General features: G+C 39.7%; 1 long non-coding RNA gene across 1 annotated transcript in view; it reads right to left on the bottom strand.

Moving 5' to 3' along the window:
* Nucleotides 1–370: 370 nt before the first annotated feature.
* LOC123385486 overlaps nucleotides 371–20519 on the bottom strand; it is a 72702-nt gene continuing 52553 nt past the window's right edge. The window contains exon 3 of the long non-coding RNA XR_006598105.1: nucleotides 371–523. This is a non-coding gene — a long non-coding RNA (uncharacterized LOC123385486). The remainder of the gene's footprint in view (nucleotides 524–20519) is intronic.

Below are 20519 nucleotides of genomic sequence, written 5' to 3'. Positions count from 1 at the left end.
CCCCCCATATTATTCTTCTTCCTACTTTTTCTCACCATTTCTATCTCCTGATCAATTATCATGTTCTTTCTTTTCAAGAATACCTTGGCAACTTTAAGTAAAATGTCTAACATTTTTGTGTAGGCAAGATGTACTGAATTCAGCTAACACCAGGAAATTACCTTACTTATACTTCATCCATCTTTTTCCCAGTGGGTGTTTGTTGTCCTATATTTGGCTAAGGTTTTAAATTTTACAATGGAAATTTTAAGATACATATAAAAACAGAGACTAGTATAATGAGCTCCATATACCCATCACCCAACTTCAACTATTACTAGCAAATGCATGGCTGCCCTTGTTTCATCTATGTCTCCACCTACCACCCACTTACCCCCACCCCTCACAGCAAGACAATAGGTTAATCCAAGGCCTCCGACTATTTCATTCTTTGGCTAAGTTATTACTCACTGGTGGAGCGCCAGGCATTCTTCTCTCCAGCCAGCAGTAGTTCCAGGGTAGTGAACTCCAGTGATTAGCATGTCTGTAGGGGGTCATGGAGATAGTCAGAAAGGGATTCTACCTCTGTGAAATTTTGTTTCATTTCCAAGCTGCCTATACCGTCCCTTCTGCCATTTGTCAAGCTGAGGATTATTAGTGAGATTATCTCAAATTTTGTTCGTCTTTTTCCCTATGATGGTTCTGACAAAGAGGAGTTGGATGCTGCATTGAAACTTGCTAATTCCCAGAAACCTTGGTCCCCCTTTTTCACAGCCACCAGCCTGTGTCTCCTTTTGACTGCTTTTGGTAGGGTTGCCAGAAAAATACAGGATACCATGCCATATTTGGGAAATAATTATACTAAGAAAAATTATCATTTACCTGACACTCAAATTTACTTGGACATACTATATTTTTGTTGGCTAAGTCTAAAAATCTTAGCTGTTGGAGTGATTTGCTAGCTTCACCTTTGGTGTGTTTGCTTGGTTGGTCTGTTGATGCATCTAACATATTATTTCAACTGCTGGGTTTGCTGGCAGGAAAGTTTCTCTGCCATCTTAAACTGGAGACCCTAACATTTCATTAAACATTAAAATGTTTCATTCAATTTATATATATGTTTAATTTCATGCCTTGTTTAATATATCAAATACACTTAGGAAAAGCATATGCATAACTTTTGAGTTGGTTTTTCTCTTTGCTAGAAATGTAATCAACATTTAGGTATATTAGAGAGAGCTAAATAAATAATGTCCCATTTTGTGCCCAGTGCACCAGGTACGTCATGAATTGTATTAACAATTTTGCTTCCATTTTAATTATTTTTAGACAAAGATATTTCTTTTTTAACGTTTATTTATTTTTGAGACAGAGAGAGACAGAGCATGAATGGGGGAGGGTCAGAGAAAGGGAGACACAGAATCTGAAACAGGCTCCAGGCTCTGAGCTGGCAGCACAGAGCCCGACGCGGGGCTCGAACTCACGGACCGTGAGATCATGACCTGAGCTGAAGTCGGCCGCTTAACCGACTGAGCCACCCAGGCGCCCCTAGACAAAGATATTTCTAACATACTTCATCACCTAAAGTTTCAAGTGGTCAAGAAGTTCCTTCCCATTGGAAACCCCAATCTGAGCTCTGAAACTGCCTCCTTCCACAGAGAGTGGGGTTTTGATTAATAACTAATTATGGAAAGAGTTGTGACAAACTCTGATTTGGGGGTGTCTGTCTAAATGTACAAGGACTGCTAAGAAAGAAACAAGTCCCTTTTGGTGTTGTGCACACAGTTGCATGATGGGTTGAACACAGACCATAGAATCTAGTTTGTTTTCACATTCAAGAGATCTACTACAATGATTGGTGTGCTGGCAGAATTTCTAAGTGGTTCAGGGAATTCGATTTGATGTCCAATATCCAGAAGCAATGTGATCATTCTCAATCACATATGCAACCACCACAGGGGAGACCCCACTGCTCCCAACACTTGCCTTGAGTTACCCATGAAGCTTAGATCAGATACCTCCTCTAAAGCTTCTACAAGTCACTAAAGGCTCTACACGGTCTGTTGGAGGAGGCCATAGAGAGGACATGACCGCCAGTTGACCTGCAAGTGGTACTAGAGTAATAGAAGCTACTCACCACCCCCTTTCTTCTCCATGGAGAGTATATGTTCTACCCCCCGTTTTCATAGTGGGAATCATTTTCAAGGACCTGGCCTTGAGAGAGCAATGTGTTGTTGCGATCACCTAGATGGTATAATGCAACTGAACGTTGTTAAGGCCTCTATGTAAACGTTTAAGAGTCTGGCAAGTAGGTGCGGAGACCTACTCCTCTTGCACTGGGGATAAGCTTCCTACATAAGTGCCCTTGCTTATTACGTAAGAAGCTTATTACTGTCACCTACCAATCTGGAGTGCTCCGCCTCTTTCTTCTCCCCGCCCTCCGTGCAAGGCGGCCAGTTTCAGGTTCCATCCTGAAACTCCCCAGGTTCTAAACCAACCCTGACCTTACAGAAAAGCAACTACTCAGCCACTCTTTCACATCTCGCACAGACTTGACCTTTTTTCAAATCTCGCACAGGCGCATTAGCTTGGCGGAAGCTCTAAGTGTTTACCGCAGAGCACGGGATGCTAGGTCAATTCTCCCTGGCTAAGCAGGAATTTCACAAAGTAGAGAACAACCCAAATGGGTAGTGTATGCAAACGATTTCAGACAGCATGAATGGCAGGTGTTTACCACAGTTGCTCCTTCAGCATTCGTTCGCCTCTTGCTCTTCCCTAAAAGAACCGTGTTTTGTTCAAATATACACTCTTCCCCATGCCAACCATGTAATTCAGGGGCTGTAGAACCTATTCTTAGAGAAGAACCAGCTCCAAGGATGAACCTGGATCAGTCGAATCCAATCATGATAATGCTATTCCTTTTGCTAATTACTGATTCAAGAATCCAAATTTATTTCTAAAAGCCCATGGAGAGTCGTTTGAGCAGCCTTGATTTTGGCAATGGTGGTGATCCCAGGGCTGTGGGATCAAGCCCCAAGTCAGGCTCCCTGCTAAGCATGGAGCCTGTTTGAGATTCTCTCTCTCTCTCTCTCTCTCTCTCTCTCTCTCTCTCTCTCTCTCTCTCCTTCTGCCCCTCTACCCTCTCTCACACACTCTCTCTCTAAAATACAAATAAAATAATCTTTGTATTTAAAAAAAAAAAAGCCCATAACATTCTCCTGGAAATCATTAAAAGTCCTGGATGGGCCTTTAAATTGAGCTGGCTCAATGTGACTAATAGAAGAATTTTTACTCCATTGGGTGCCAATTGTCCTCTCTTTCCTGCTGTGTGAACTGGAAAGGCTCACTATTAACAGATATCTTATAATCAAGAGGAAAGTCGCCCTAAGAACAAATGCAGAGGAGAAAGAGCAAAGAAAACCACCAGGAAATGCAGTCAGAGGCCTGATCAGTCAGTAGATGGAGCCTGCTTCTGAATGTCATGATAAGAAAGATTAAAAAAAAAAAAAAGTCCTTAATATTTAATCTTCACTTTGCTTTAGGGTTTCTATTACATTTGGGCAAAGCATCCTGCCTAGTATACATTTCTCCTGAGTGTGGCTCTGGGTGGCCTCCCTGTCAGGTGGGCCCCTACCAAGAACTGCACCAGGGGTGACTACAGTCTGGGAAAGCTTATCTGCAGGCTTCTCCCAGTGTCAGGAAGCTTGTACACATCCCACCTTACACTGCGCCATTTCTAACTTTCTGGACAAGAGGCGTAGTTAAGTCCACAGATTCCCACAGACTGACTCCAGCCTGTTGTTCTCTGTCTGGACACAACTTTCCTGGCTCTCTGAAAGAATGATAGCCACACCTTCAAAAGTTCTTTACCTGCAATTTCTGAACTGAAGACACCTGGTAAGATTCACTGTCCAACTGGTCAAGGGGAACTCACAGCTAGGATGTCTGTGTTTATAAGCATAATGCACAGAGCCCACGATTACCTGTGCAGATGATGAATAAGAGCCAAACAATGCAGAGCACACAAAGGTTTTGAAATGATATCCCTCAGTCATATCAAAACCAAAGCTAAGTAACTTCAAAACTGGTCAAAAACATGGGGGAGATTGCCTCTTACCCTGGAGTGGTGATTTAACCATCCACCTGGCCTGTCAAGCCTTAGGTAGATGCCCAACCCCAGTATACAAGGTGGCAGAGTACATTCTTGTCTAGGTGAAAGATAAAACTCCTTTTCTACAACTTTATAGAGTTTGGAGGAAGTTCCCAGAATAACCCTCTCGTTTATCCAAGAGTCAGAGCTACCCAAAGTGTTACTTGAATCTCCTTGTACGGCCCAACCCCTTAGTTGACCCCCAGCCTTTTTATCATGCCTTCTGGTTTACTTAGAGGTGTCCAATCCCTGAGCTGCTTTGACAGTCACATTCAGCAGCCTTACTCATCTTTCCTGTTTCAGATCACTCACTAAGAAGGTCTTGCTAATAACTCATTGATTCAGCAAAATTGTTGAACAATTCCCTTGTGCCTAGCAGTGTTCCAGGTGTCTGAGTTACAATATGAAACAAAGCATACAACCTGCCCTGATGGAGCCTACATTCTAGAAAAAGCAGAACGATGATTAAAAGAAAATTACAATGCAAGATCAAAAGCATCTAATCTTGCCTAAGAATAGCTTTCAGTTATTTTTAGAATAAAAGCAATACCACTTACCCTAGCCAATAAGGCCTCCCATACCCAGGCCTCAGTGCCTCTCCAGCTTCATTCCATACCAAGGCTACCCTGACTTAATTTCAGCCTTAAATGGGTTCAACATTTGCACTGCCATCCCCCAACCATGAACTTTGCTGGCAGGCCTGAGACCCTCTTCACTCTTCTCTGTACCTAGTTAACTCGTAAGCTTCCTTTAGAGCTCAACAGAGGGTTGCTTCCTTAAAAAAGACTTCCTTGGCCCCTCTTCATAATTTTCTTAAGTAAAATGTATTTGAGTGGCTAATTATCTCCTCCACGGAAGTATAAACTAGGGATTAAATTTGTTTTTGCTGACATCATAGTCCCCATATTTAACACCCTTGCCTGGTATAAAGTAAACGATTGATAAATACATGTTAATTACAAAAGTTAATGAATTAATAGAGAACAGCTGATTTCCAGGTGGAAATCTGAAGGACAATAGGATTTCGAACAGTAACAAGAGGGTTTGGGCATCCCTTCACTATTGCACTGACTTTGAGCAGAATTTAAAGAGGTAGCTTTCTTCAACCCAAACTTACAGATGCCATCTGGAGAAAAATGTTCAAGTTTTACTGTCACAGGACCCAACCAAGACATAATGACCAACAGCTGCAGAGTTTGGGAGGAAGGGGTGATGAATCTTTGCTGATCATTACAGCTTTTCCCCTTGTGCTAGTAACAAGTCAGAACATGTCAAATCATTCCACCCGTGCTCAGTTTGCATTTTGTAAAACACTATCAGCCACTTCTTGAGGTTTTATCTCCAGTCTCTTTGGGATCATAATTTGGGTCACAGACTGCATCAGTGATGAATTTTGTGTGGCACATCCTAGAATGGTAGTTTATGAAAAAAGAAAGTATGTTACTAAAGGCTCAAAAAATATACATACAAAGTATTTCATCCCTCAGGCAACCCACCTCTCTTCCCAAGTATAGGGAAGTGGATGCTCTCTCCTCGTGAAGAAGCACCCTACAAACACTGAGACATCCTGACCCACCCTGTCCTACCTGTAAGTTCTGATATAGAGCCACCTGTCTGCCCAAAACCAATAGAAAGACTGTCCATACAACTGATACAATTGTGGGAAAGCATAAATTATCATTTTAGGCCATGAAATTTGGAGATAGTTGATTATGCAGCAACAGATGACTGATACAATTTTTTTAATGTTTCAAATTTTATTACATTGGTTATAACCCCCACAGCAACGTGACAGTGCTTTTGAAATTTGCATACTCTTAGACACAGAAACTTGGAATCTGTTTTATAAAAAGGCTTGCACATGTGTATTAAGATATGAGCACAAATATTTATTCTTTATTGTCTTTAATATTACAAAGTTGGTGGGGTATCTGGGTGACTCAGTTAGTTAAGCATCCAACTTTGGCTCAGATCATGATCTCACAGCTCCTGAGTTCAAGCCCTGCGTCAAGCTCTGTGCTGACAGCTCAGAACCTGGACCCTGCTTCTTATTCTGTCTGTCTCTCTCTCTCTCTCTCTCTCTCTCTCTCTCTCTCTCTCTCTGCCCCTCTCCCACACACGCGCTGTCTCTGTCTCTCAAAAATGAATACATGTTAAAAATAATTTTAAAAACTTAAAATAAAATAAAAATTAAAAAGTTGGAAACAACTTAAATATTGAGGGGAATGTTTAAGTCACACACATGTACTGCACAATTCATACTTAATGACGAAATGTTAGAAATATATCAAGAGGCTAAAAGATGCCTGCTATCACCATTCAACACTATTTGGAAGATTCTAACCAATATAATGACATATTTAAAAATCATTTTTGGGGCGCCTGGGTGTCTCAGTCAGTTGAACATCTGAATTCGGCTCAGGTCATGATCTCACAGTCTGTGAGTTCGAGCCCCGCATTGGGCTCTGTGCTGACAGCTCAGAGCCTGGAGCCTGCTTCGGATTCTGTGTCTCCCTCTCTCTTTGCCCCTCCCCTGCTCATGCTCTGTCTCTCTCTCTGTCAAAAATAAATAAACATTAAAAAAATTTAAAATCATTTTTATAAATACTGAAAGGATTGAGCAAAACTGTCATGATTTGCAAATGATATGATTCTATGTTTTAAAAATCCAATGTAATCAATTGAAACTATTAGAAATAGTAAGAGTTCAATAAGACGGCTAGATTTCAGAACATTTAAATTTGTATAACCAATAACTTTCCCATACAACAATATCTAATTAGAAAATGTTTTAAAGATCTTATTTATAATGGCAACAAAAAAAGTCAAAAGGTTTTTCCAACCTACTCCTAGTGGTTGCCTCTGAGATAAGGGAACTTCCAGTATGGAAGAGAATGAAGTGGTGATGTCCCTTGAAATGTGACAGCCAGAATGAAGTACAAAAGCTAGAATTAGCTGAACAGAAATGACTAACACCTACAAATATAATTCCAGATTGCATTGACTTTAGGCTGCCAGATCATACTATTGGCTTATATTGAAGAGCTAACTCATCCTTCTTTTTTTTTTTTCTTTTTTTTTTTTAAACATAAGCTGCTATTTAAGTCCTCCTATCCTTGTGTGGTTTGCTATTTAGGCCTAAGTCTAAGACTTTACAGAGGTCATGTTAAATTTCTTACTATTTGGATCAGCCCACTCTGCAAACATGCTAAAATGATTTTTAATTCTGTCTTTCAATCCATTCTCTCTTCACATCATCTGCAAACTTAATCATCATGATAACACTGTCAACAAAGTCCTTTTAAAATTGTGAATTACCAAGAGGTAATATGAGGGCAGATTAAAAATCAAAATTTCCCTCTCATTTTTTTTTATCATTTTTAACACTACGCTTTCCACCTCAAACAATGTAAATTTTCCTTCCCTTTTTTTTTTCCAGGTTCTTAATGCTCCTACAAGTTATCAACATGTTTTCAATTAGTTTTGTGAGCATCCTTCCATCTCTTAGGCAGTTGGACTCCCTCTCCTCCCATCCTCCCCCTTTGCCCATATACATATTGTCTCATTCTTCTAATTAAAATATTTTTTTGCATCTTACTGCCAGGTTTTCATTTTTGGAGCATTGCATTTCCCTCTTGGGCTACCTTCATACTTCAGTCATTTGTTTATTCCATAAAAAAAAATATATTCAGCCATTACTATATGCTTGGCCATGTAACAAGCAATGAGATATCAAAGATTAAAAGACACATTCTTCAAAATGTATTGTCTAATGGGAAAATAGGTACATAAACAACCAAAACCCAATAAGCTTTGTTCAAGAAAGAGGGATATGCAAAGTGCCATGGAAGTGGAAGCATGCAAAGGAATTATGATATTGATGGCCCTCCAAATTTAACTCAGGTAATGAAGGCAGTGAGGTCCAGGGGGCCGGGTCATTTGCAGTAATGTGCTGGAACCAACTCATATCAGCTCAAGAGCCACATCTCTTCCCAAGGTTGTCTTCAGTGACTTCAGGTTGGTAGTTGAAATTGGCCATGGAGGAAGTATTTACAGGACAGAAATTGGAAAATGATACAAATGTAGGTACTTTTATTTTTATTAGAAACCCAGTTGTTAAATATTTACCAGAATACCACAGAATCAATAGATGGGAGAAACTATTATACATATATATATATTTATATTTATATATATTTATATATATATAAAATACCTTATAATATATATATAGTTTATATATATTATATAGTATATAATTATATATATATATATATATATATATATATATATATATATTAATGGTTAGAGTCAGATGAGCTGGAAAGATAGAAAAAGGTAGTCAGGCATGGGAGTGCTGATACCAAGATTTTAGCAACAGGTCCATGGTTCCTACTCTTTCCTCTCCGTGCTCTGCCCATGACCACCCTCTCTTTGTCACGTTTCTCTGGGCCTGATTTGCTTTTCTCCACCTGCTCCAAATCTTTTATGTCCTAGTTCCCTCCTGAGTATTTCTTCTCATCTACCCCAAAAATCAATTCAAGTCCGAGCTAATAATCCTTATCATTTGTGATACATTGAAATTATTTCCTGCATTTAAGTACAATTTCCCTGGCCACCTCTGTACAGAAATCTACAAAAAAGGACTTTTTTTCAGAACGCCCTATTTGGTAAATAATAGCTTAATTAGTCTGAACACTACTGAGGGAGATAAGAGAAAGTGGTGGCCTCTGACCAATTATACCACGACCAGTAAGATCCATCCAGAGAGTGATACACAATCAAAATGGGCATCTGACCTCTGATGTAATCTAAGTGAACTCATTACCTTTGGAGCATACCACTGATTAAAATTACTGTGTCGTTATAAAATACACTATGTATATAAGTTAAGCATGCCAAACAAAATGCCTGGCATTAGCTCTTATCCTGATATCCGATATTACACTCATTCTCTGATGCTCATTTGTGCCCCTGGGCATTCAGAAATATTTTCTTTCTGTTTATAAATATGTCAAGTATTCCCTTCTGTTGCTTTGATCATGTACAGCTGTTAAGTTAGGGCTAGTTTCAGAAAATGGCACTACAGGGTGAAAAAGACTGCATTCAGACTTTATCAACCATCTGGAGTGGTGAACTGCTTTGATGTCCTAATGTCTCTCCGATTCAATTTCTACAAAGTGGGAACATTTCTAGTAAAAAGTACATGACCATAGATGTTATTGAGAGATGCTCATAGCTTCAGAACTTTTGTGCTTACTGAAGAAATCTCAGTCTTGGCTGCAGCCATATTTACAGAATCATCAAGTCAAACTCCTTGACACTGTTCAGCAAAGATGTCCAAGAACCGTTTTAGAGACTTCACATTAGATCACAGCTGCTGTTGATAGAATCTTCTAAACCCCAATATTTTTTATTATTATTGAAGTGTGGCTGGCATACGATATTATGTTGGTTTCAGGTATACAGGGGAGTGATTCAACACTTGTATACATTTCGAAGTGATCACCGTGATAAATCTAGCTACAATATGTCATCATACAAACTTGTTGCAATATTATTAACTATATTCCCTGTGCTGTCCACTGTATCCCCATGTCCTATTCCACCCCATTCTTTGTTTCATATCAGCTAGGAAGCTTCTTTGGGAAGGCCCCGGGTATACACTCTAGAGTCCTCCACAACAAGATTGGTACTACCTATTCACCCAAAAAACTCTGATTCTACCTAACAGAAATGAAACCTATAGTGTGGTACTTTTAACTCAAGCAATGATACCACACACTCCACCACCCACTCGCAGTCTTGAGACTACCTCATCAGAGGAACACAAGAATTATAATGATACATTAGTTCCTTTCCCTTAATAATGCAAATGCACTCCCAGAAATGACCTCTTCTATTAAGAAATGCAATTAATTTTTACATGTAGATAATGTCGTTAATTTAAAGTAAAAATGCAATTGAAAAATAAATTTATGTACGTAATTTTAAAGAAGTAAAGTTGTCAAGTAGTATGCCTTGATTTATCCCTGGTCCTGATGTTTCACAGTATTATCTTACTTGCAAGACGTTTATGTATATTCTTATCACCATGCATTAGTGGTATAGCTTTTTACAAACATAACAAATATGTAATTGCCTAGAATAATCTATCATTTGGAATGTTTTCAATTTCATATGATAGAAATACCAACTCAACTGGCTTAAAGAAATAGGAAAATCAACTATCTCACATGACAAGTCCCGAGGTTGGATAGATTTAGAATTGGTTGATGCAAGTAATGTCATAAACACCCAAATTCTTTTTATCTTTCTTTTTTACATCATCTATATGTCAGCTGTGTCTCTGCTGTCTCTCCTTATGATCACAAGATGGGTGCTACTGTTCTAGTCACTCTATTCACAAAAAGCAATATCTAGCAAAGATGTATCCTTTCCTTATGTTTATTTATAAGAATGAGAAAACATTTTCCAGAAGTTTCCATCCAATACCTTTCATATGTCATTGGCTCTACCCAAAAGTAGTCACTGGGACAGGGAATGAGACTACCATGCTAAGCCTAGATTCTCTCAGATTTACTCTTGGGTCATAGGAGGGAGACTGCCCTGGAACACAAAATCAGGATCTCCCAGCAAGGAAAAAGATTACACTAACTTGTTAAGGCTCTTCAGCAATGGAGTTGCCCAAGATTCTATCCTGCTGCTTTCTATTTTCACTATTCAGATTGTATGATTTTACATATTTCCCTGCTACCTATTTACCAATGACTCTCAAATTTATATCTACAGCCCACAATTATAGCCCTAGCTTTAGACTCAAAATTCAAACTGCCAACTTTTATAGATTCTACAAACTTGACATATAAATGGAACTAGTTATCTTTTCTCCTAAATGTGGTCTACATCCAATATTCTTTATCACACTAATAAGTTAACTATGTAGCCAGACTACCAAGCTAGATAACTCGGTATCATTCTTAATTTTTCTCTCTTCTTCTCATACATTCATTTGATTTGCAAGGGGTGCCTGGTTGGTTCAGTCAGTAAGAGCATGTGACTCTTGATTTCAGGGCTGTGAGTTCAAGCCCCATGTTGGATTTGCGTATTCACTTCATTTCCAAATCATGCAGATTCAATTTCCTAAATGTTCCCCCAAATAAGGCCTCTTCTACACAGCCTCCAATTTGTTCTGCATGACTCAAGTTTTTCCCTATTCATTTCTACCTCCATTGTCCTAGAACGATCTTCCTCAAACCAAGAGGAAATGTCAGTGCCCTCCTTAAGTGCTTTGTGAAATCACAATGGCCTACAGGAAAACGAAACAAAACAAAAGAAACAGCATCATCTTTTTTTTTTTAAGATATCTTTGAATAATGTCTACACTCAACATGGGGCTGGAACTCACAACCCTAAAATCAACAACCACATGCTCTACCAACTAAGCCACCCAGGTTCCCCCAAAACAGCCTCATCTTAAGACCCTTCACAATCCATTCCCATCCATGGTAGCCTCCTGTTCCAACTCTCTCAATAAGCACCCTCTAGACTCCTGGATACTGAAATTCCCACCATTCCCTTGTTATGTCAAGTCTTTTATGAGATTTGTTTTTGGAGAATACAGTTTCCATCACCTTGAATTCTCTCCCCCAATTTTCATTTAAGAATTTCCGGATTGTTTTAATACTCTGGTAAAAGTATTATCACCTCCTAAACAACAGATTTAAAAGTACATGATGAAGAAGTAACTCCAAAATAATTAAAGAAATACATAATAAAACAGTATTGGCTCAAAAACATCACACGAAGTGAAAGAAACAGGTGCATGAGGCTACATACAATCTGAGTCAATTTACATGAAACGTTAGAAGTGGCAAAACAAGTGACAGAAAAGAGAGCAAAGGCTGCCTGGGACCAGGAGTAGGGGCCAGGCTGTCTGAGGGACACAAGACACCTTGCTGAGGGTAACAGAAATGTTTTAAGTCTGTGTTGGGGTGGCTATATGACTGTATACATTTTTCAAAATTCATCACGCTTGGGGCGCCTGGGTGGCGCAGTCGGTTAAGCGTCCGACTTCAACCAGGTCACGATCTCACGGTCCGGGAGTTCGAGCCCCGCGTCAGGCTCTGGGCTGATGGCTCGGAGCCTGGAGCCTGTTTCCCATTCTGTGTCTCCCTCTCTCTCTGCCCCTCCCCCGTTCATGCTCTGTCTCTCTCTGTCCCAAAAATAAATAAACGTTGAAAAAAAATAAAAAAAAAAATTCATCACGCTGTACATTTAAAATTGGTGAGTTTTTAATGTAAAAATTAGACTTTAATAAAATAAAAATACCCCTGCACCTAAACTTAAAAGAAACATTTTTTAAAATATATTAAACTAAAAGTTTCACTTACGAAATTATCAGAACTTAAAATTTAGACAATCCAATGTTGGTTAAGAATTCATTGAAATGTGTATTTTCCTACATGACTGCATGGGAGTAATCACTGGCAGGACTCTTTTATTTTACTTTATTTTATTTATTTTTTAAGGTTATTTTATTGATTGAGAGAGAGAGAGAGAGAGAGAGAGAGAGAGAGAGAGAGAGAGAATCCCAAGCAGGCTCCACACTGTCAGCACAGAGCCGAATGTGGGGCTCAAACTCACCAACTATGAAATCATGACCTAAGCCAAAATCAAGAATTGGACACTTAACTGACTGAGCCACCCAGGCACCCCAGGACCCTTTTTTAAAGTAATTTGTACATGTCTTTCAAGAAACTTGAGTTTTTAATGAAATCTGGCCATTTGTAGCAACATGGATGGAACTAGAGGGTATTATGCTAAGTGAAATAAGTCAGGCAGAGAAAGACAGATACCATATGTTTTCACTCTTATGTGGATCCTGAGAAGCTTAACAGAAGACCATGGGAGAGGGGAAGGAGGAAAAAACAAGTTACAGAGAGGGAAGGAGGCAAACCGTAAGAGACTCTTAAATACAAACTGAGGGTTGATGGGCGGTGAGGGAGAGGGGAAAGTGGGTGACAGGCATTGAGGAGGACACCTGTGGGGATGAGCACTGGGTGTTGTATGGAAACCAATTTGACAATAAATTATATTTCATATAAAAAAAACTTGATTTTTTTTTCATTCCCCTTTAATCTGATAATTTTGCTTCTGGGGATATTTTCTAAAAATAATAATAATAATAATAATAATCCAAAGTACATTAAAAAGCTATGTATAAACACATTTAGTGAAATATTTCTTTATTACATGACACCTCAGAAACAATCCATGAGGCAACAGAGGAAAACAGTTCAGTAAATCATTAGAATTTTGTGCTTTTAATATTGTCTCCTCACAGACTTCCCAAATGTCCCAAGCAGTCTTTCCAGCCTCCCTGCTGTTGCAGTCCTGTGTCTGAGGGGCAGCAATGCTCAGCATGTTTTGTGCTTATTTTTATTACTGGCTGCCCACAAGACCGACTTCCAGACAGCAAGAATACATCATATTCATCTTTAGAGGCCCACTCACCAGCACATAATAGATGCTCAACTCAAATAAATAAAAACTTTTTACTGGAAAACATTTGTCTGAGGTCTGCCAGAGGTCCTTCTGAGTGATCTTCATAGCACAGTATGTGATTCTTCATAAAGGCACAGTGGCCTGTTTATCATAATGTCATCTCATTTGAGAGGCTTTGCATTGACCAGCTAGACAGATGCCAAATTTAAGATGATTTTCAGAGTCTTTATCTATTTTTACCAGTAGATGTGTGATCTGTCATTCCAACACAGGTATCTGATGGCTCTGAGCAAAAATTTGTCTGCAAATGGGATTTAAAGCTTAGTGCCTGTATTGCAGCTTCAGTCAAATGCCTAAGGGGGTCTGCCATGATCATCTTTGGAGTCTAGCAAAATTTTAATTCCAATCCAGCCATACGGTCCCATAGGTAACTAAGTTCAGTCAGCTTCCAGCTGCTGTTTTGCAGCTGCACATTTGGCTCTGAATGTTAAAAGGAGAGAGAGTGCTCCCAGAACTCTACTGAGTTCCGTGTAAATGTCTTACCTGGTGGCCATAACAAAGACTTAAATTATCTCAGCTCTCAGTAGGCACAGAATAATTTATGTTGATTACAAGTTTGTCTACTCTCATCGATTCTAAGGGCTCTTTGAGATCTTGTGCTGGGTCTCTTCCTCAGAACCCCCAACTACATAATATGATGCTCTGCACTTGGACAGCATTCAGCAAACACTTGTTATTACCTGACTGACTGGTAACTGTTAAATCTGGTAACATTTAAGATGATTATAGATCATATTTACACAGCATTTTACAGTTTACTAAGCACTTCCACACAAGTACAAAGAGAAAGGAATGACAATATATACTCCAATATTTCAGGCAAAATCTGGTAGATCCAATGCAATGTTATATACATTTGGGTTTACTCCTTAAGATTTACAGCTCTTTCTATGAGAAAAAAGAAAGTGAAAATACAAATGGCAAATTCCAAAATTTCCAAAAAGAGGAAAATGTAATTTCTTTCTCCTCTGTACAGAAAACACCAAATTACACAGGATTTTGAAAATTATGTTTTTTGCATTTCCTTAGCACAAAATAAAATTAAAAGGCCTGACACAGTAATAGCACAAAACAAGCTTCCCTGTTACAAACCCTAACTCATTACACCGTGAACCCAACTCCCTAGTCTCGCCCACCAACCTCTGCTCAGCCTCCCTCCCGTTATGGCACCTCCACCTTGTCACCCAATCCCAGACTTGTGGATGCCGATAGAATGGCAATTGGGTGCATGACTGACACTTCAAACAGTGAATACTTTCAAAAAGCTGAAACATATGCAAAACATTCATTTGGTTAAATTCATTTGATTAAGACACTTGAGGGGTGCGTGGGTGGCTCATTCGGTTAAGCCTCTGACTCTTGATTTTGGCTCAGGAGTTTCATGACTTTGAGCCCCGAGTTGGGCTCTGCGTGCTGAAGGTGAGGAGTCTGCTTGGGATTCTCCCTCTCTCTCTCTCTCTCTCTCTCTCTCTCTCTCTCTCTGCCCTTCCCCCACTTGTGCTCTCTCTGTCTCTCTCAAAAAAAAATCAATGGACTTAAAAAAAGGCATCTGACAAATCTGTGAATTATGACACATATTGAAGACAGTGGTCTGAATTAAAAACAAATTGAAACAAAACTATCCTATCTTTTATACAATCTTTGGCATTCTTTCCCTGCCAATTAATCATTTGGTGAAATGTCTTTTGAAAATCTAATTTTTGGCAAATTAGTTTCAATGGACTTGCCTTCAGCTAATTAACCTAGAAATGTAGGCCCACTCTGCACACCTGAAGCTAAAAATTCACCTAATTCAGATTCTTTAACAAACTTAAAAATGGTGCTTTAACTTGACACTGTATAAAGACAACACAAGGGTCTCTAAAAATATGCACACCATGGAAGAATTCAATACAGTAGTGTACTAAAAAGTTAACTTTGGCACAATTATACATAAAACAAACCATACAACAGGGATTTGTAAACTATTACCCAAATAACTGAGGGAAGTGTTTTTACTCTGGTCTTGTCCAGATTTTCACTTCCTCTGCCATTCTAACTCTGCATTTTCTTCTGTGTTTGAATTTTTTTTTTAACATTTATTTATTTTTGAGACAGAGAGAGACAGAGTGTGAACGGGGGAGGGTCAGAGAGAGGGAGACACAGAATCTGAAACAGGCTCCAGGCTCTGAACTGTCAGCACAGAGCCGGAAGAGGGACTTGAACTCACGGACCGCGAGATCATGACCTGAGCCGAAGTCGGCCGCTTAACAGACTGAGCCACCCAGGCGCCCCTTCTTCTGTGTTTGAAAGCATGCCATAGCCTGCTCTGGTTTGCAAGGCAATGGGTACTTCATCATATACAGATATTTCAGCAATTATTGTGAATAAGAATTTATACACTATAAGTGTATATATTTGTACAGTATACCTCATTAAGAATTCATATATAAGAGTATGAATTTCCACCTGCATTTGTTCCAAGTTCATCTTTAAGTTCAGAGGGGCTCAATAGTTCCTATTTTCTACTGCAAGAATCTATAAATGTTTGCTGAACCTTCTATCACTCCAGGACGATGCCTCTGGGTGTGCTATACTAGACTCCGTGCACTATTTTGTGAGTTCCCTGGTCTTCATTGTGTTTCAGTGGAAGTTCCATAAAACACTGGGGTTTGGGAAGGAAAGGGTAGCTTTTTGGCTGGGTTCTCTCCACACTGTGAAACTTCTGTGTTGCTCTAGTAAACCTCTACCTACCTAGAGCAGTCCCAGGGGTATGAGAGAGACCCTACCTACAGGCTGCTGTGCATCTGAGGCTTTTGCATAACAATGTGAGGGTGTGCAGGTTGTCTTCACATGGAATTTAGCTCTTCCCACCAAGAGTCATAAAGCATATGGTGTCAGTCAGGTAGTAGCACCACAGAGCATGATTGCATATGAAGAAAGAAAAGAAAATGCATAAGCATGTTGCCTAGTATTGGTCTTGCTCAGAAAGCAAGACAATTGCAAATGTTATCTCCAGTGGAAACATCTGGAATGTTACAAGACTAAACGGCATTATACTGAGAAGGCACTTGGGATTGCTTACTTGGAAAGGTAATACATAAAAAACCGGAGCTCCTCTTAAAGTGACTTCTCATCACAAGTCTACCATTTTGTTATAAGAGTGCTGGAAATAAGAATACTTGAGAAAATACTATAGATAATAGTAAATACTCCTTAAAGTCATCTATGGATGGCACCAGCCCCTCAAGCCAAAAAGAAAAACCCCAACAGCCAGGCATTTGGAGGGTCCATAACATTCCACAAGCATCCCCGGATAAGTTGATACTTTCTAGTCTCTGTGTTCGATGTGAAGGCTGTCCAAGCCTGTGGCCTTGCTGCGTATCATTCCTGGCACTGGACCCACTTTTATGTGTCCTAACTTCCAATAAGAACCTCTTTGCTTAAAAACTCCTTGTGGAAGACTACCATTTATAAGGCACTGTTCTAGTGATGACCACTTGGAAAATGCTATTTTTTAAAGTGTCAATAAAAAAGAAAATCAGATTTTTCAAAGGTGAGTGCATAGCACCATGAACCATGCAGACCTTCAGTAGAAACTAATCTCAAACACCCTGGAAGATTAATCCATTTTTAATGAAGCTCAAAGCAATGATGCTGTTACAGTTGTATGAGCTCCACATGTGCACATTAATCCTAAATACACTTTTGGCTTTGTTTGGGAAGCAATTTCCACCTTCAAACTTTGAAAATGCATCAGGACCCAAGGAGATATTTGCATTTAAATTATAGTTCATGCTTTTCATATCAATTACTCTAGGGGGGAAAAAAGACAATCCTGACGAGATGACCAAAATAAAATTGACACGCTATTATTTATACAGTTTGCTTCCAACACTCATAAAGCAAAAGAAAAAAGAGCCGCCAAGATAGAAAGTTTACCTTTATCACTTAGAGAAAATATGCTATGGAAACAGGGTGTACTTTCTACGCATTTCCAGAACTTTATCACCTGTTAACAAAAGATTCCCATGGAATGAGTAAGCAGTGTTGACTACACCCTGTTGAGGCACAGTTTTCCCTCCTTACCTCACTCCATACCAAGGAGAACAGCTCCATACCACAACCTGGATCCCCCATCCCTGGGGCAGTCACCAACCTCTGCACACCTCTCTGCCACCATTGTCTGTGATAAGCTTATTCTCCTGTCCAGGTCCTTATACCTTTGTCTATTGCTTGACTGTCCACCTGGAACCTCTTCCGTCATATTTTGTATATCATGGCATCAAAGGTGAAAGGCACCTAAAATACTCCACCCTACCCTTCTTGTCATAAACTAACCCCCTCAGTCTGTTTCTTGTCTCTTCACAACCCTTGTTACTACCTATAATTGTATCCTTTATTTGGTAACTCGTCTGTTTTATGTCTCCCCAACTGGAATGTAGTTCCTTTTTTTTTTTTTTCCAACGTTTTTTATTTATTTTGGGGACAGAGAGAGACAGAGCATGAACGGGGGAGGGGCAGAGAGAGAGGGAGACACAGAATCGAAACCAGGCTCCAGGCTCCAAGCCATCAGCCCAGAGCCCGACTCGGGGCTCGAACTCCCGGACCGCGAGATCGTGACCTGGCTGAAGTCGGACGCTTAACCGACTGCGCCACCCAGGCGCCCCTGGAATGTAGTTCCAAAAGCAGACACTTAGCATCTCCATCCCTGTGTCACTTGCACCTTTTTCTTTTTTTTTTTTTTTAATTTATTTTGAGAGAGAGAGAGAGAGAGCACAAGCAGGGGAGGGGCAGAAAGAGAGGGAGAGAGAGAGAAACCCAAGCAGGCTCTGTGCTGTCAGTGCAGAGCTAGATCTAGGGCTCTGGATCACGAACCGTGAGATCACGACCTAAGCTGAAATCGGGAGTCAGATGCTCAACCAGAAGAGCCACTCAGGCTCCCTTTGCTTTTTTCACATTCTGGGAAGGGAGGAAGGATGAATGCAGAAGTGGAGAGGATGAAAGATAAATGAGTTGTCAGTAAGAAAACAGACAGAAGAATGGGTTTCCTCTTCCTGTGGTTCCTTTTCCATAAATACATTCTCTCTCCCATTTTTAAAAATATAAAATCACCAACATCCCCAAACTTCAAATACTGCCCTATTTCTTTATTTCTCTGTATAACTAAGCTCTCCTAGTAACAGCCTCCACTCACTTAAAACCTATTAACTCTTTTGCATATACTTTTATTTCATAATGTGATTATAAAAGGAATAAATGCTAACTATAACAATTTGGTGTGTATGTTCCCAAAGTCTTTATTTGATTTATACAAGTATAAAAACACACAGAGTTGTGTGTGTTTTTAATGAATAGACTATTCTTATCATATTGTACTTTTATTTGTTAATTAATAATGTGTTGAGACTACCTTTTGAGACCAAACAGATAGATGTACTTCTTTCTTTTTAATAGCTGCATAATATTTCATACCATGGATGTACTATATTTTATTCAAACCCCCTGATGGACATACAGGTTGCTTCCAGATTTCCACTGTTGTAACCATATTGCAATAAACTCACTCATACATCTGTCTTCACATATTCATTCTTTTATTTATGTTGCATAAAATCCCTGTTCAGCCTTAAACTTGCTATGATTAATCTTCTGCCCACTCTCCTAGCTCCAACCACACTGCTACAGCAGATGTCACTACCCAAAACTCTACCACTAACCCCTTATTCCCCTGGAGTTCTATAGGAAAAGCACACAAGTAGGAATGATAGCAGAATAGGAACCAGAATCTATCGGAATAGTTGGATAAGCACTCAGTGCCTGTCTCTCTGATAAGACTCAAGTAAATATATTCATCTTAAGCCAGGAGGCCTCAAGGAGATGGTCAATAACTGTGACCCTGGTATTTTACCCAACCTGCAAGCTAATAAGCTAACCTGTTACAGTTATCACGGATGCTGGCAGAATATACAAGAGTCTATGTCAGAGGCAAAAGAGGTAAGATTTCCTACTTAGCAAACAGCATGAGCCTCGTGGTCATGTCAGTTACCCTTGTCCAAGTCCCACAGGACAACACGAAGCAGCCCAGGTGGATGCTGTTCACACATTGGGTTGCATCACAGCTGAGGAAACTCAAGGTTAGGGGACCTCAATCTTTCCTAATGGATGGCAAGTAAACCTGCTTGAAATTTGCCCCAAGAGAGACAATTTTTATTATGCTAGAGAATAAATAAACCTTTCCCCTGCTCCAGAGGAAGACTCTATCTCAATCTTCCAAGGCTTTTCACTATGCAAATATCCATGATAATATAGTCCGTGCATCTTTTTGTAAGAGATGCAGACACATAAGAGAGCCCTGTAGAGTTGTCTCCTAGCAGAGGCTACCAACTGCCTCCTTCCAATTTTAAGATGGTCAGTTTGGTGGTACAAAAGCTGACCTGACTTGTCACCCCCCATGAAGACTCCAGAATACAAAAATAAAAGCAAACTGAGAGTTGATGGGGGGAGGTGAGTGGGGGATGGGCTAAATGGGCGATGGGCATTAAGAAGGGCATGTGTCGTATTGAGCACTGGGAATTATATGTAAGTGATGACTCACTAAATTCTACTCCTGAAAACAATAGTATACTGTATGTTGACTAACTAGAATTTAAATAAAAATCTGGGGAAAAACAACAACAACGAGTGTGGAAGATAGCAGATTTTAACCACGGGAAAACAGAGCCTGATCAGATGTGCCTACCACAGTAGAGAAGGCACTAACAACAAGACAGAGCCCACAACATAGATTCAAGAAGCATGAGACTTCCTTATGCCTATAGTAGGTTAAATAGGGTCCCTCCAA

The sequence above is a fragment of the Felis catus genome, chromosome B2, assembly GCF_018350175.1.
Source record: "Felis catus isolate Fca126 chromosome B2, F.catus_Fca126_mat1.0, whole genome shotgun sequence".
NCBI lineage: Eukaryota > Metazoa > Chordata > Mammalia > Carnivora > Felidae > Felis > Felis catus.
Note: the sequence above shows the minus strand (reverse complement) of the source record. Positions and strands in the feature narration are given on the sequence as shown.